This window comes from Meriones unguiculatus, chromosome 14 (assembly GCF_030254825.1).
Source record: "Meriones unguiculatus strain TT.TT164.6M chromosome 14, Bangor_MerUng_6.1, whole genome shotgun sequence".
Classification (NCBI taxonomy): domain Eukaryota; kingdom Metazoa; phylum Chordata; class Mammalia; order Rodentia; family Muridae; genus Meriones; species Meriones unguiculatus.
In genome coordinates this window covers 52,808,549-52,824,184 of record NC_083361.1, presented here as the reverse complement: position 1 = coordinate 52,824,184, position 15,636 = coordinate 52,808,549, and the positions used below count along the sequence as shown (strand labels likewise).

At 46.3% G+C, this 15,636-nt stretch overlaps 1 protein-coding gene and 1 pseudogene across 1 annotated transcript in view; one reads left to right on the top strand and one right to left on the bottom strand.

Annotated features, from left to right (window-relative positions):
- The window catches only part of Trpm1 (transient receptor potential cation channel subfamily M member 1), a 77,444-nt gene extending 61,883 nt beyond the window's left edge, over window positions 1-15,561 (bottom strand). Inside the window, exon 1 of the mRNA XM_060367268.1 lies at window positions 15,483-15,561. The gene's annotated coding sequence lies outside the window, so the exon portion shown is untranslated. The remainder of the gene's footprint in view (window positions 1-15,482) is intronic.
- On the top strand, window positions 1,940-2,271 carry LOC110564230 (elongin-C-like; annotated as a pseudogene).
- Window positions 15,562-15,636: the final 75 nt, after the last annotated feature.

Below are 15,636 nucleotides of genomic sequence, written 5' to 3'. Positions count from 1 at the left end.
AGCTTATTCCACTCAAAGGTGTTACAAACACATGACTGCAGGAGGCAGGGACCAGTAATGTGTCTGTCTCACACAACTTAGGCTATGTGAATACACAGTCATGTCCATCCCTTGAAAGGGCCTAACAGCAACAACATTCACACAACTACAGATATACCCAGTGTTCAAATTACAGTTTCTAAATCTCAGCCTTCACGAAACTGTGGTTCCTTTAGAAAGAACTGAAGTCAGGGCTGGAGCCTATAACTCCACGTATCAGAAGGTAGGGGAGTATTTGCTTCTAATCTATAATCTACAAGTGTGTCAAAAGAACATGGGAGCTACACTGAAGGACTGTCATTGGCTTTATCTGGGAATGAGTGTGGGAATTACAACCTTTGGATTGAATGTATACCACGGATCCACACCTGTGTAGACATACACAGGCTGGGAGAGCTGATTCTCCCAGTGGAGGGGTCTACTACTTGGAAGCAGGTGGAATCAGGAAACCAGCTTTGCAGCCATCAATCAAAGCTGTGAAGGGTACCGGTGAACTTGTGTATCTGAAAACACAGGAGGTCAATGCTCATTATTGGCAAGGGTAAGTTTGGACAGTGGAGCCATTTGGTAAACACCTGAGACTGAGCGAGTGCCACCAGTAGCGGAAAGGTGTAACCCCTGAGTTAGGACACTCAGGCAGCCTGGAGGATGGACATCCTGCTTGTCCAGCCCACACCCTCCAAAGATGTCCAGCCCGTGGAAAGTGAGGGCAGACTGCAGACCAAGAAGAGGTTGAGGGGACAGAATTGTGCCTTGCCCAGCCCCCACCTCTACCCTCCACCCCTTTCACAGTCCCCGGTACTGTCACCACATAGGTCACACCCCCTCTCCTGTCCTCCACCTTTTCCCATAAACCAGGACTTACTCAAACCTCTTCCACTCAAACCTCTTCACTTGAGAAATTTTTAAAGAGTCTCCAGAAGTTGGCATATAAAGTGTACGTGTGTATATATGCATAACATTCATTGATAATGAATCATAAAGAAATGCATTTAAAATAACTATTTAATTACATGTTGTGCATTATAATAACCTTTTGACATTATGATATATAATTTTACCACTTACTGAAGAGGAAAGCAATCCTGCACATCAGTCAGATGAATGTGCTTGTTTGTTTTCCATAAAGAATTCAGTCTGCTGAATATTTGATAACTGCATTATTCAGATCAACTTCAACAGCTTTCAGAATTGATTGATGTTTTAATTTGATAATTGTCAATGTTGAGGATGCTGCTTCACATGAACTTTCAATGCAGGTTTAGGACCATTTCAGAAACTGTTGGAAATTTTTCCCAAGTCCAAGTAAAACTCATTTCGCTGACTTTTCAAAATGAAACTCAAGTCAACAAATCAAGCAGCACTTTTTAAAATTAGACATTCTGACTAATTTTAAAAGTTCCGAAGCTATACTAGTTTGGTACTTACATGCTGAGAGGTGGCAAGGGAAATATTAAACGTCTCTGCTCTCCGTAATTAAATCATTATGCTTCCAGAAGAGCACAGCAGTTAGCCAAAGCACCGGGACTCGTCGGACAACAGCCTGAGCCTTTGGGCTTCAGGTGGCGATACCTGGCCTGACGCCTGCCCAGGAAAGAGTTCTCCTCTCCACAGTGTGCTCAGGACGCAGGCACTGTGGAGCGCAGCCGGGCCACGGACCCACGAGCATTCATCAAGCATTTGACTCGGTTTCATTTCTGGTCACCCAGTTCAGAAACCTTTTGCTGCAGCCAGTGTTCCCAGATCTCGGCGTCTTCACCCTGCTCCACCCGGCTCACCATTCACAGTTTAAGAAGGTGGATGTGAAATTGGCCTGTATTACTGAAGATAAAGTTTCTGCCTTGCCAGGAAACTACTAAAGTTCTTGTGGGATCAAGTAGAATTTTATAAGAACATAAAGGATGGAGAGGAGAAAACCTGTGGTGGCTGTGAAGGCCCTGATGCCATGTCTGTCAAATCAACATCTTCTGATGGTCATGAATTTATCGTAAAAAGAGAACACATTAACATCAGGGACAATGAAGGCCATGTTGAGTGGGGTAGGGCAATTTGCTGAGAATGAAACCAATGAGGTCAATTTTAGAGAGATCCCTTCTCACGTGCTATCGAAAGTGTGCGTGTATTTTGCCTACAAGGTCAGCTCCACTGAGCTCCACGGAGATTCCTGAATTCCCGATTGCATCTGAAATTGCACTGGAACTACTAATGGCTGCAAACTTCCTAGATTGTTAAATGAAATAAATTGTAATAAACTGTTAATTTTTTCAGTATTTAATACCTGCAGTTCAGTTAGTAATTTTTTTTCACATATAACATGTTGCCTGTATGAAATTGAACTCTAAGTTAATTGCTGAGCAGATTCCTTCTATAATTTGCATAGCAAAGTTGAGATTTGTTGGATACATCAACAAATTAGGGATGTATCACAAGCCAAGAAATAAACAAATAACGCCCGTTTATAGGTGGTTTGCTTTCTCCTTTGGATGTGACCTTTAAAATTAGAAGTGATATAGCAATCCTGGAATGTAAGTCTAGATGAACATACCCTCCAGGTAAATATTCGACAGGGGCTAAGTATTCTTATGTTTTTAGTGTTTTTTTTTTCTTTTTAAGAACTGGTTCTGATCTTAAGCCGCTGAGCATTACTAGAGTTATACAAACAATTGCATGAAATCCAGTAATAACTTAGTCAAACCTTGACTTTTGTAACTCAAAGAATAAGAGTTGAAATTTCTTATGTGTTTATATATATATATATAAACTGCAGTATGGTTTTAAAAAAAAAGAAGGTGGGTGTGGTGGCTCACACAACACTCAGGGGGCTGAGGCAGGAGAATTGTTGGGAGTTTGAGCTACATAGCAAGACCGTCTCTGACAAACAAAGCAAGGATCTGGAGAGGTGGCTTAGTGGTTAAGAGTTCCAGCTACTGTCCAGAGGACGACAGGATGGCAGCTCACAGCCATCTGTAATTCTAGTTCCAGAACATCCTATGCCCTCTTCTGTCCTATTTAGGCACTGATATGGTGCGCAGACATACACCCAGGCAAAACACCCACACACATAAAATAATAAAGCTTCAAAAAATCAAAACTGTGCCTGTAATCTAGCCCCTCTGTTGCTTTCAGGCACCCTGGAGTAAGAAGGTAAGGAGGGAGGGTTTGGGGGACATGGCTCTATGGGTAATCTGAGTTTGAAACCCAGCAGGCACATAAAAAGAAGGGCAAGGCCCCTGCACTCCAGTGCTTCAGGGAGGTGTGTGGAGACAGCTGGCTCCTGAGTGCTCCCTGGCTGGCCAGCCTAACTGAAACTGAGCTTCCAGTCCAGTGAGAGACCCTTGTTCAAGGCAATACAGTGGAGAGCATGAGGAAGACACCAGATGTCCTGCTCTAGCTGGTACGCTTTGCCCTGCACATGTGGTCATGCATGGTGGATAAGGAAGCTGGGACAGGAGTAATGTACCCTTGGCATTTAGGTCAGTGTCTCTTCCACTCTAGTCTTTGGAGAGGTGAGGTTTTTTTCTGAGTTCTGAACACTTGCCATTGTTGGTGGCCCTGATCAAGTACAGCTGATTTCCTCAGCTCTGCTTCACTCAAAGTATAGGCTTTTCCTCTAACAAATACTAGTGTGTAGGTCCTGGCAAGCAGTGAAAAGGCTGGGAGGGAGCCTGGGCAGGTGAGCAATGGAGACTGTTAGCTACTGTATATTTCTTTTCTGATAGAATGATCTGTAAATATGGCCAAGGTGTCCTAAGATCAAATCTGAATTCTCTAGTGTTTGTTTGTTTGTTTGTTTGTTCAAGACAGGGTTTCTCTGTGTAGCCTTGGTTGTCCTGGACTTGCTTGTAGACCAGGCTGGCCTCAAACTCACAGAGATCCACCTGCCTCTACCCCGCTAGAACTGCTGGAATTAATGGCATAAGCCACCATACCCTGCTAATTCTCTGGCATTTAAAATGCAGTTTTATAGTAGAAGGGTTGAGTGAGGAGGCATAAACAGTGTCAGGTCCTGGGGAAGTTTGCTCATTGAGAAGTAGGGGTACCAGGAGATACGGGGTCACAGGGGCATTAACAACCTGACCTTCATGTCTATTCTTGAAGGAGGGTGACCTAACAGGGAGGTTATGGGAGGAAGCAGGGTTGCTAGGATACACTCTTGAGAAGGCCAGGGCAGGAGCAAGGGTGACACAGGCTGACTGCAAAGGCAGGGTGTGCCTCTGCTCTGGCAGGGATGGGAAAATCGGCTTCCAAGCATAAACACTGGTTTTCTCCTGCATGAGTCTGTTTACGCAATGGCCATTTCTTGGGCCAAAATTAACAGCAAACTCCACAGTGCAATGACTGATTTGTGGACCAGTATAGCCAGGATAAACCACTCGTTTCATGTGTATATTTAGGGCAGACGACTCAAACGCTCACCCACGGCTGCTCGTCCCACACAGCGGCCTGGCTGGACTCTTCCGTACAAAGAACTGCTAGTTGGCATTATCCCTTAGGCGGAGTCTAGACTTCTGGCTTCTCCATCTAGCCTTCAGGAGGTGGGGAGACTGGCTGATGTCCCTGCATGCTGCAGGTGACTGGATCCCGGCAGTGGGTGGGTGGGGGCACCAGGGGTAGCACCAGCTTGCCAGAGAAACTCTCCATTTCAGAGAGTCAGACAGGCTCCCCAGCCAGAGCACTCTTCTGCACACAGGGGATTAAAACCCACAATCATCCTTTCCTGCTCCACCCTCTGCTTCAGGGGAGGCCCTGGCCTGTGGCCAATAGGCCTTTCTGGCTCTTGTGTCTCAAGGTAGACACAGCCTGTCTGTTCCTGTGGCAAAGCAGCCCTTAACATTGCCAAGGTTTTTCCAGAAAAAGAAGGTGAAGCTCCCTCTCGTCTGTGGACCCTAGGCTGGTGTCCGACTCAAACGTCATGGTGCCTGTGATGGTATGAAGACCTTATTTGTAATGCTTGGGCTTCCGAATCCCTCATAGGCACAGGGCTAGCCTATGTGAAATGTCAGGAATTGACCCAGTGCACCCTTCCCAGAAGCTCCCTCTGTTCTTGCCAGGGGGCATTGCCCTGGGGACACCAAGAGATCATGTTCCAAATGGGAGTCCTGAGGAAAAGGGTGATCTTTAAGGCAGGGGAAGGCCAGTTCTCTTTGGTAGATTGCCTCCTACCCACACCTAGAAAAGCAACTCCAGTTAAACTCAGTGTACCACATGCAGAGAGACTGAAGGGGGACTAGCTGGGGGTGGGAAGGGGAGGAGAGGGAGGAGTTAGTAGGAGATGGAGGGAATAAGAGAAAGTAATGAATGAACTCAGTGGCTGGCTCTTTGATCACCTCCCCCTGAGGGGAGGGGGGGCAGCCTTACCAGGTCACAGAGGAAGACAATGCAGCCAGTCCTGATGAGACCTGATAGGCTAGGGTCAAATGACAGGGGAAGAGGACCTCCCCTATCAGTGGTCTGGGGAAGGAGCATGGGAGAAAGAAGAAGGAGAGGGTGGGATTGGGAGAGGACGAGGGAGGGGGCTATAGCTGTGATACAAAGTTAATAAATTGTAATAAATAAATTTTTTAAAATAAATCGTCAAAGATCAAAAAAAGAAACAAAGAAAAAGAGAGAAGGTAATGAGGTGAAAATGATGTTTTCTAGGTACAACCACATCCCAGCCCATGTCAGTACTGAATTCCTTTCCAAGTGTCAGAAACAGCACATTGCTAATACCCACAGAGCCGTGACTAGGCAAGCTGCTTCCATCTTTCTGCCATTGTGAATAGTGCTGTAAGACATCATTATTTTTAAAGGAAATATTGAATACTGCCAGGAGAAAGGTGAAGAAGATTCATTCACTTGTTGGTAAGGGATGTATACTTTTTCTCTAGGTTCTTCACTGTTCATGTTGAATTTTTAATTTTCTAAAAACGAGCATGGTTTGTGTTAAAGGGAAGAAAAAAAGACGGTTCCCAGGGTCACCCAGTCTAGACAAAGAAGTCCCCACACCTATAGTGCCTCCCCAGCACCAGCAGGCTCCAGGTCTGGGCTCCTCGCCACACCCTAGGCGTGTCTGTAGCATCGCTAACATCTTCTAGTACTGTCACATGTTTTCATGCTGTGTCCAGGTTCCCACCACTGCACAAAACACCCAAGGAAGTCAAGTTAAAGCAGGGTTACAAGAACCACAGCTGATGCCCTTCCTACCTGGTGGATGGAACTCCAGGGCGACATAAATAAAATGAAATAGCACTCATTGCTGAGGAGATGAAGAATAGGATGGCCATTGCAAAAGCTGGTATAGAGGTTCTTCAACACCCAGCCCAGAATTAGCATACGATCCTGCAATTATACTTATTTATATCCCAAAGAGTGAAAAACAGGTCAGTAAAGAGAGAGAGAGAGCAATCCAGTGTCCAGCGGTGGATAGAGAGATGCACACAGAGTGAGCTAGCCGTGCCTTGCCTCCCTTCATGATGAAACTGACTGGGATGCGTAAACTCAAATAACCTCTTTCCTTCCCAAGCTGCTTATGCATTTCATCCGAGCAATATGAATCCTAGCTGAGGCAGAGATTTGTACCAAGTTATGCGGAATTCGTATGACAGACCTGGTCATGTGTTTGGGGGAGGATGGTAATGGCACTTGAACTTTGGGCTGGAAATGCTTTTGAACGTTTATAGAGCTCAGTGCACTGTTCAGTGGGAACTTAGGAGTTAAGAGTGTTGAGAAAAATGCAGAGGATGGAAGTCTGTTGCAAAGATTCAGAGGTAAGTAAAGACTCTATCAGGGCCATTTCATATTCCGAATTAAGAATTTGTGTCTGGTCATCTGGGTCTGAAGAGCCAGTGTGATTAAAACGAGTCCAGCATTATTTAGGATTACAAATCTGGAACTAATTCCTCCCAGTCAGCACACAGAAACTGTTGGCTAGAGGAGGCCAAGGCTGCATCTCACATTGGCAGCCAAACTTGGTAATGTGTGAGAGTTATCCAAGTGGTACTGGTTCTGAAAGCATGAGAGGGTCATGAGAAGCAACTGAGGCTTGGCCCTGTCGAAGACCATGAGGGGCCACAGGAGAAGATGCAGACTCAGGTGCAGCTGAAGCTCCAAGACTGAAGGGGTCACAGAAAGAAAGTGAGGCCTGGCCTCCTGTAACAAGGTTAGAGTCCCTGAGGAGAGGACAAGGGAGGCTACTGGTGAAGGTCCAGTCCGATTGCAGTGCAGATCCAAGAGTGTGGAGAGGCCACTACCATGGATGACTAGCAAGGACAGCAGCAGCCAAGGAGAAATGCCTGCTTGAGCCCACAAGACAAGCTGTGTGTGTGGTAGAGGGCAGAGCTGGAGAGAGGCCACTGTCAAGCCCTTCGGAGCCCACAGAATCACGAGCATGCCCCAGATGTCAAGCACCAAACTTTTTACACTACTGAACTTTGGTTTTGCTTTGATTTGACTGTGCCTGTGCTCTGATTCTTCCCTCTTAGAGTATGAAATTATGTAACTTATTTTTTATTTTATTTTATGGGATCCTACTTTGGACTTTTAGAGAGACTCTGTAATTTTAGAGAAACGTTAAACTTTGAAAGAGACATTGGATGTTTTAAAGAGTGAACTTTTATTTTTATTGGGTTTTGAGACAGGGTAGAGACTGAACTCTTAAAGTGTTTGAATTTCTAAAGATTGCGGGACTTTTAAAAGTTGGACTGTTTTATATTAAAACATTATTAATATGAGCTCTTAGGGATAAACAAGAAAGGGAGGTTTATGGTTTAATAGTAATGTGTTCTGTGTCTAGTAGACAAGGGGTCAATTGTGCTGGTTGGCTTTTGTCAACTTGACACAAATTCGATGGAGGAAAATGCTTTCATAAAATCGGCCTATAGCTATTGTGTTGGTTAATGATGAATGTGGGAGGGCCTTGCCCACTGTGGGCCATGCCAACCCTGGGCAGGTAGTCCTGGGATTTATAAGAAAACAGGCTGAGAAAAACAGTGAGCAGCACTCCTTCATGGCCTCTGGTTCAGTTCCTGCCCTCAGGTTCCTGCTCCACTTAAGTTCCTGCTTTGGCTTCCCTCAATGGTGGACTAAGATATATGTAATCCCAAATAAACTCTTTCCTCCCCAAATTGCTTTTGGTCACTGGTTCTTTACCACAACGACCAAACACAAATTAAAACAATAAGTGCAAGGAAACACATCTTTGTTCATTAACTGGGAGATTTAACAAGGTGAATTTTTATTGTTCATTTTGATACAAAGATTCAGAAAGTCCAGGCTAGCCTCATGCTTGCTCTGTAGCTTTGATGACTTTAAACTCATTATTTTCCTGCTTTCACTTCCTAGGGGCTGCAATTAGAAACTTGTATCATTACATTTGCCCAATATGGCAACTTAGCAAACAACTCAAGACAATGTTCAGGCTCAAGGCAGCCCTGTGGAGATTCCACAGACCTATTTTGTAAAAATAGGATCAATGTTGATTCCCAAGTTCAAAAGAGGTTTCAGTGGCTAAATGGACTGTGAATCCTTGAAAATCTGTGAATCCAGTTTTATCCAGAATGTACAACAGTGTGGTACTGGCATAGATCTAGAAGTATCAACCAGTAAAAGAGGATTTCAAGTTCAGAAATAAAGGTAGGACAGCCAGACCCACTCTCCTTGCTAACCTTACAGCCATCCCACCCACTAAGCCACTCCAGGACTATGGGGATTCCTGATAACCACAGCCTCAGTTAGACATCTTCAGACCCAGCCCACCCACATATCAAAGTGCCTAGTGCCTCGTGTTGTCCTGTCCTTGAACCCGGATAAGAACCTCCATCCTGGCCCCTATCCTACTCACCTCCATGAGAAGCTGTTACGGTATCCTTCCCCTCACTTTCATGAAACACTGTGACCCCGGCCTCGGCCATCCATAGACCGCCTGCAGGACCAAGCAAGCTCTCCTGAAGCGGTCTTGCTGAAGATGGACAGCAAGAGCCTTACAAGCCTTCAGAGGGGTTGCTCCTGGCCTCAGAAACGGAACCTATACCTAGTTAACTGAACCTGTATCACTTCTGACACCACTCTCAGATCAATACAGAGCTGCCCCAAGAGTGAACCCCAAGCGCCATTCATCCAGTCCGCCACCTTGCAAGCTTGGGTAACAGCAAACAGAGATCCAAGCCTCCACTCAACAAGGGAAGATCAAACATCCATACCAAAAAACACCACCTAATTCCAGATGCCTAGATTCCATAACAAAAACCATAAACAAAAGGAAAAACGAAAACACTGTTTCCTCCAGGAGTCAAACTTCCCGCCATCATGTTCCCTTGGCTGATGCAGAAGATTGTGATTTTAATGTTGCAATTATAAATGTGTGCAGCAATAAATCCACATATCTATGGAAAATTTACATATAATAAGGTTGTCATGATCTCTCAGTGGTGGTGGGGAAAGGTCTTTACAACAAATAGTTCTGGGAACATTGTATTTTTATACACCAGAGAATAAATTCAAACCCTTACCTAACACTCTTCACAGAAACTAACTCAAATAGGATCAGACCCAAAATTAAGATCTAAAATCATAAATCTTAGGAGAAAGAGGAAAATGGAGCTAAATCTTGATGTTGGACTTGACAGTGCACATCTAAACAGCACCAAAGCACAAGCAACAAAAGAAATTAAACAGATGATTTCATTAAGTTAAAAATGTACGTAAAGGTGCATCCTGTAGAGTGAGAGAAGTCATTCACGATTCATGTATCTGGTGAGGGCCTAGTACCTAGATCATATGAAGGTGCCTTGCCACTCAACAACAGAAGGACAAGCTGGCTGAAAGGGAGCAAAGGGAGATACCACACCTTTCAATTGCAGGACATAGAGGTATCAAGCTGGAACTGACCTGAAAACCTTCTCCCCGCTAGCTGGCTTTCATGGTACTGGAAAGTGCCTTGCATGCCAGTGGGGGGAAAGATTGGTCTTACCCAGTGCTGGATTATGCTACAATATCAACTTGCCAGGCAAGATGTGCCCACTGATACATTAGCAGCAGATTTCTGGGGACAGCCAACTGCTTTCTGATCAGATCTGAGGCTTCTTCCAGAGGAGGGAGTTCACGCCTGGTACTGTAAACCTGGTCAAAAGCCAATGGCTCAGGTAGTCAGAGTTCCCCAGGGAGAACCTACTATTGTTGTTTTGCCAAACAAACATGTTAAATTGCCTCATACACATTTATGTTTATACCCATAGATCAATGCTGCCTTCAACCTTGGCCAGAGAAGCTCCTTTCTGAAGGGGCAGCAGCGCAGACTCAGAACTGGTCCAAGTGCTGGAGTGCTCAGCCCTGAATAGGACATGTAATCAACATCTAAATCAACCTCCCCCACCTCACGAGGCTCAGTGAACGCTGAGGAAGAAGGAACAGAAAGAATGTAAGAGCAGGAAGGGCAGGAGTGCTGTAGAGTGCTGTCCTCTGGATGTGATGTGGTTGTCACACTTCGGAACTCACTGCAGCTGCAGTTACCCAGACCTGCACAAGGTCAATCCAAGATCAGTCAGCATTCTAGGAGGTAGCACTAATGGACTCAGAGGGCAAAGAGAGGAGGAGACAGAAGAGAAGGGGAGGGGAGGGAAAGGAGAGGGAAAGAGGCAGGGGAAGGAAGGAAGGAAGGAAGGAAGGAAGGAAGGAAGGAAGGAAGGAGAAAGAAAAGGACATAAAAGTAGGAGGGGAACATAATGGAATGTATCCTCAGGGCATGGGAAGAGAGAGTTGGGGTTGACTATGATCAGGACACAGTGTATACATTTCTAAAATTACCAGAGAATAAATAAGATATTCTAAAAGAAGAGTAAGCAAAGAATTTTAGTTGGCAGAGCTCCCTAGAAAATACATAGTAGCCAATAATGACAAAAAGGATGGATCACTAATCATCAGGGAAACAGAGATCAAAGCCATAGTGAGTTACTGTTTCACCTTCACCATTGCCACATCCCCTAAACAGACAGCCAGGCCAGGTGGCACTCACTTGCCATCACTGATGTGTGATGGAGAGGCTGTGATGTGCTGGGGAAGCAGAGACAGGAAGATCCCTGGGCTCACTGGCCATTTAGCCCTGTCTAACCAGCAAGTGTCAGGCCAGGGATGGACCCTGTCGGAGTCAAGGTAGATGTGGCTGAATAAAGCCACCCAAGAATGACCTCTGACCTCTGCATATACCCACACACACAGCTAAAACCACATGCATGTGTATCTGTATTTACACCCACACATGCAAATGCACACACACACATACAGATAGACACACACACATGCAGGAAACCAGTAACAAGTGTTTTTGAGGTGGGGGAGGGGACAGCCTCAAACAAATACACGTTTACATCGATCTTCAAAACAGCCAAATACTGGAAATTGCTCAAGTATCTATCAATGGCTAGTGTGACAAACTATGGTCCATACACACAATGGAATAGTATTCAGCCATTCAAATGAAGCTGTGGAACCTCCTCTAATATGGGGATAACACACGTGTTCTTAGCGCGAGAGTCGTTAGTAGGGAGGAGGGATAATCTGTAAAGTGGCCAGCAGCGGAGCACTGTGAACACAGGAGCTGGTAACTGCGTCATTTGTTGTCACTATTGAGTGCTGTGTGCTGTCTCTGCACTGGGTTTTACCCTGTCATCACCACATACCCACAAGCCATGCTTGGTGATGCAGCTCATCCCTGGCTGGACTATCTCTGGTGACAGGAACTTTTCAGCTTTGTGTCATCCATGCAATCTGTTGTCAGTTGAAGTACCATATACACATAGGACTACGTTTCCAAGTCTCCATTTCACAATCAGATATCTTCAAAGAGGGGGAAACAGAGTCACAGTGCCTGAGCACGATGTGTCCCATCACCCTTTGTGTCACTGACTCCTTCCTGATTGGAGCACTGAGGGATCCCAACAGGGATCATGAAGCCCTTCAACAAACAGCCCTTGCTCAGGGTTTGCTGCTGCCCAGCAGGCTCACACAGAAGGGTGAGGTTGTTAGGAGGGCCTATGCAGAGGGCCACTCTTTGTAGGACAGGGGTGCCTCCTGGCACCCATGACACATGCCCTCTCATTTTCTGTGCTCCATCCTTTCCTTCTCCTTTGGGTCCTTGTATCCAGTGCTGATCTCTAAAGCATCCCAAATGTAAAGGGTCAGCTGGCCCCGACCCTGTGTGCCCAGGCACTAAACATGAGAGGCATGGGGACCTGCAGGGTGGCCCCTTCTGATCCCCCATTAGTCAAGGGTGAGGATTAATCTAAATCGTGGGTTATGCAAATGTAAGACTGAAATAGAGCTGTAAGTTCTAGTAAGTGTTAACATCTGTCATCTGGGAAAAGGGTGTGTCAAGACAGTTCTGGGAGGATCTGGCTCTTTAGGAACATACTTGCTGATAGGAAAAGAGCTAGAACCGCTTTGTCTGAAATACGCTGAGTGGAGGGTAAACCACAGCCATTCACCATGACCACGGGTGCCCCAGAGTTTGCAAGATTTCAAAAACCTAGTGCAGAAAAGCGACATGAAATAGATCATAAATAAGTTTTTGGTATTGGGTAACATGTTGAGTTCAATAAAGTGTAGAATTAAGGTTAATTTTGCTTACTCTTTTTCCTTTCTTAGTGTGGCTTTATCTCATTTACTATCATGGTAGCAGTTCATGCATGCTATTTCAGTGTGTTTCTAGCTGAACCTGCCTTTTTTTTTTTCCTTGAAACAGTCTTACTATGCAGTTGATGACTCCTGACCCAGCTGTGTGCATGGCGGAAAAGGATGCTGACCAAACTACTGTGAATCTCGCTGTGGCAGAGCAGGTGAGGAGAGGCAGAGGCGGGCAGCCCTCTCCTCTCCTGACTGCTTTAACAACTCTGGATATTCATGCGTTACATTTACTGTTGTTACCAAATGGAATAAAAAGACCGCATGGGCCGTTTTCCCTGAGCACAGCTTCCCTGTCCCACGAGAGGAGCTGCCTATCTTGATGCTCCGTCCCCAGGAGGATTGTGGTCTTCAACGTCAGGCATATCAAACACTGCCAACCCTGGGGGAGGGGAGGCACGGGAGGACAGATAAACTCTCTGGGGGAGGATGCTTGTACTCAATATCTTCACATAGGGGTGAGCTTGGAGGGGTGGCAACCCAGAGGGAGGGAGGCACAGAAAATACAAGAGGCCCGGTCACTGTGGAGACCGTGGAGCTACCGATAGCTTCTGTTCTTGAAGTCGTCTCCAGCATTGTGTGCCCAAACTCGCGTGCCCGGGTGTGTGTGAGTGTGTGTGTGTGTGTGTGTGTGTGTGTGTGTGAGCTAAAGATGGTTTCTGAAAAATAGTCAATACTAATATATCCTTTCTGCAAGAACCTGGGATGACACCTCCTGACTGTGAGGTGTCTGAGGCATGGACTGATCTGTTTTCTGGGTTATGGGGACTTTCAGCATTGCTCTGTCTCATCTGCCTACTACCTAATCTAACAGAGCTGTTTTTCTTGAATATTTTTCAAAGGGAGAGAGAGGAGAGATAAATTGGAGTTGGCCTGAAAAGTGGAAGCCCCCAGCTAGGAGCAGAGTGGACCCCTATCCACCAACATCTTCAGCAACCTAGAGGGATTCAATGTCTAAAATCTTCCATTGAAAGTAACCTGCCCAGGGTGGTGGCACACACCCGTGATGCCAACGCTTGAAAGGTTGGGTTTCAAAAAGAATAAGAAGCAGGCCAGCTCTTTGGTCAGGTCACCAATGTATCTCTAGCTGAACTTGGTTTTTTGTTGTTTGTTTGATTTTGAGACAGTGTCACAACTGCAGCCCAGTTGATGAGTCCTTCTGACCCAGCCTTTCAAGCTAGCTGGGGGCTTCCAGTTTCCAGGCCAACTCCAATTTCTCTCTGTGTGTGCCTCTCCCTGTGTCTCTCTCTCTCTCTGTCTCTCTCATCTTTTGAAAAATATTCAAGAGAAACAGGGACTTTCCAAAACCATCTACTATTCCCCTAGTACAAGACTTTCAGCTTGTTGGGAAGTCTATTTCTAATCCGTTCAGCCTGAGGATGACAGGCGAGTGTCTGGGTGCCGTTCTGTTTCTTGTACCGCTTATTAACTTAGAAGTTAGAGAGAGTCAAATCAAGTTCTAGACTTCTAGAAAATAATCAAGCAAACAACAATTATAGCAAACACACGTGACGTGAACTGACATTTCCAGTGACATTTTCTGGGGTCTAAAAAAAGCTGCAGAGAGTGGCCAACTCGCACTACAAATAAAACTGCAAATGCCATGCAAAACACTGCCAGAGACAACCCTTCCCTCATCAAACCCATCTTTCTCCTGTGGAGAGCGCATGCAATACACTGCCAGAGACAAGCCTTCCCCAGTTAAACCTTCCTCCCGTGGAGAGGCCGGGCCTTAGCCCTGTGGCTGCATGGAGCCCTGACAGGGTGAGCGTCTCTCCTCTCCCTCCACCGGCCGCCTTCATTCTCATTAACCCAAGCCCACTAGAGGCACAGAGCCATAGTCCCTACTTTCTAGGTAGGTTTTTTTTATGATTTAAAAACATGTATATTTGGGGTTAAAAATTTGTCATAGATTTTTTTCTTCAAAGAGAAGAACCAGAAGGTGAAACACACAAAGGAACGAATAAGCAGGTGCTCCCAAGGCCTCATCCTAAAAGGACAATTGATGTTTTCATGTGCTCACCCCTGCATTTTCTCTACAAATCGATTAGACATGCAGTCAGACACGGGCAGCAAACCTCAAAGCTGTGATTTGTTCTGCACATGGCTATCATCCCTTCCTCTCTGTCGCTTAAAAGTGTCTCATAATGCTGCATCTGGATAGGCCGTGATTTATGGGGCCAGCCTCCGTGTCTGGGCAGCCGTGGCTTGCACTGTGCTACACAGGGCTGGGTGAATGTCCTCATACCTTCAGGTCGTTTTCTCAAGACAGACTCCTCCACATGGGATTGCTGGCCTTGGCACGTGCTGTTGAATGCGTCTAGAGTCCAGTCCACACTTCGAGAGGGAATGGGGCCTCCACCCATGTTCCCCCTAAGCCTAATTAAACTCTAGCAGTCCAACATTCCCGCAGCTGCAGCCTTCTAAGTACACACCCTGTGAACCTCAGTATTGCGGAGCTTTTAAGAAAGATGTCTGTCTCCCTCCCCTCCCTCCCAAAAAACGGGGTGAGATGAGATGCTAAGAGAGGACAGGTGCTGCCCAGCCCTGCAGATGGCGAGTCCCAGCAAATGCCAGGCACTTGCCTGGAGAAACTGTCCCCCCCCCCCGCCCCCTCCCCCGGGAAGTTCAGAGTATTCAGCCGTTCCCTGACCTGACAGACTCTCCTGTCAATCAACCTGTCCAGCCACTGAGCCTGGATCTGGTACTCAGTCCCCAGGAGGCCCTGAAGCCACCTTTGCAGAGAGGAGCAAGGGGCTGAAAGAGCCAAGCTCTGCCGCCGAGCTTACCTGCCTCAGCTGCCGAACAAGCGGGAAGAATGCCGCCCGGCCTCCTTCAGCCTCCTCCTGGGCCCAGGCAGGAAACCGCGGGAGGGGGGCTCAGTCTTTAAGAGGAGGTAGCCCACATGAAGAGCATGTGAGTGCCTATGCCTGGTCCTCATGA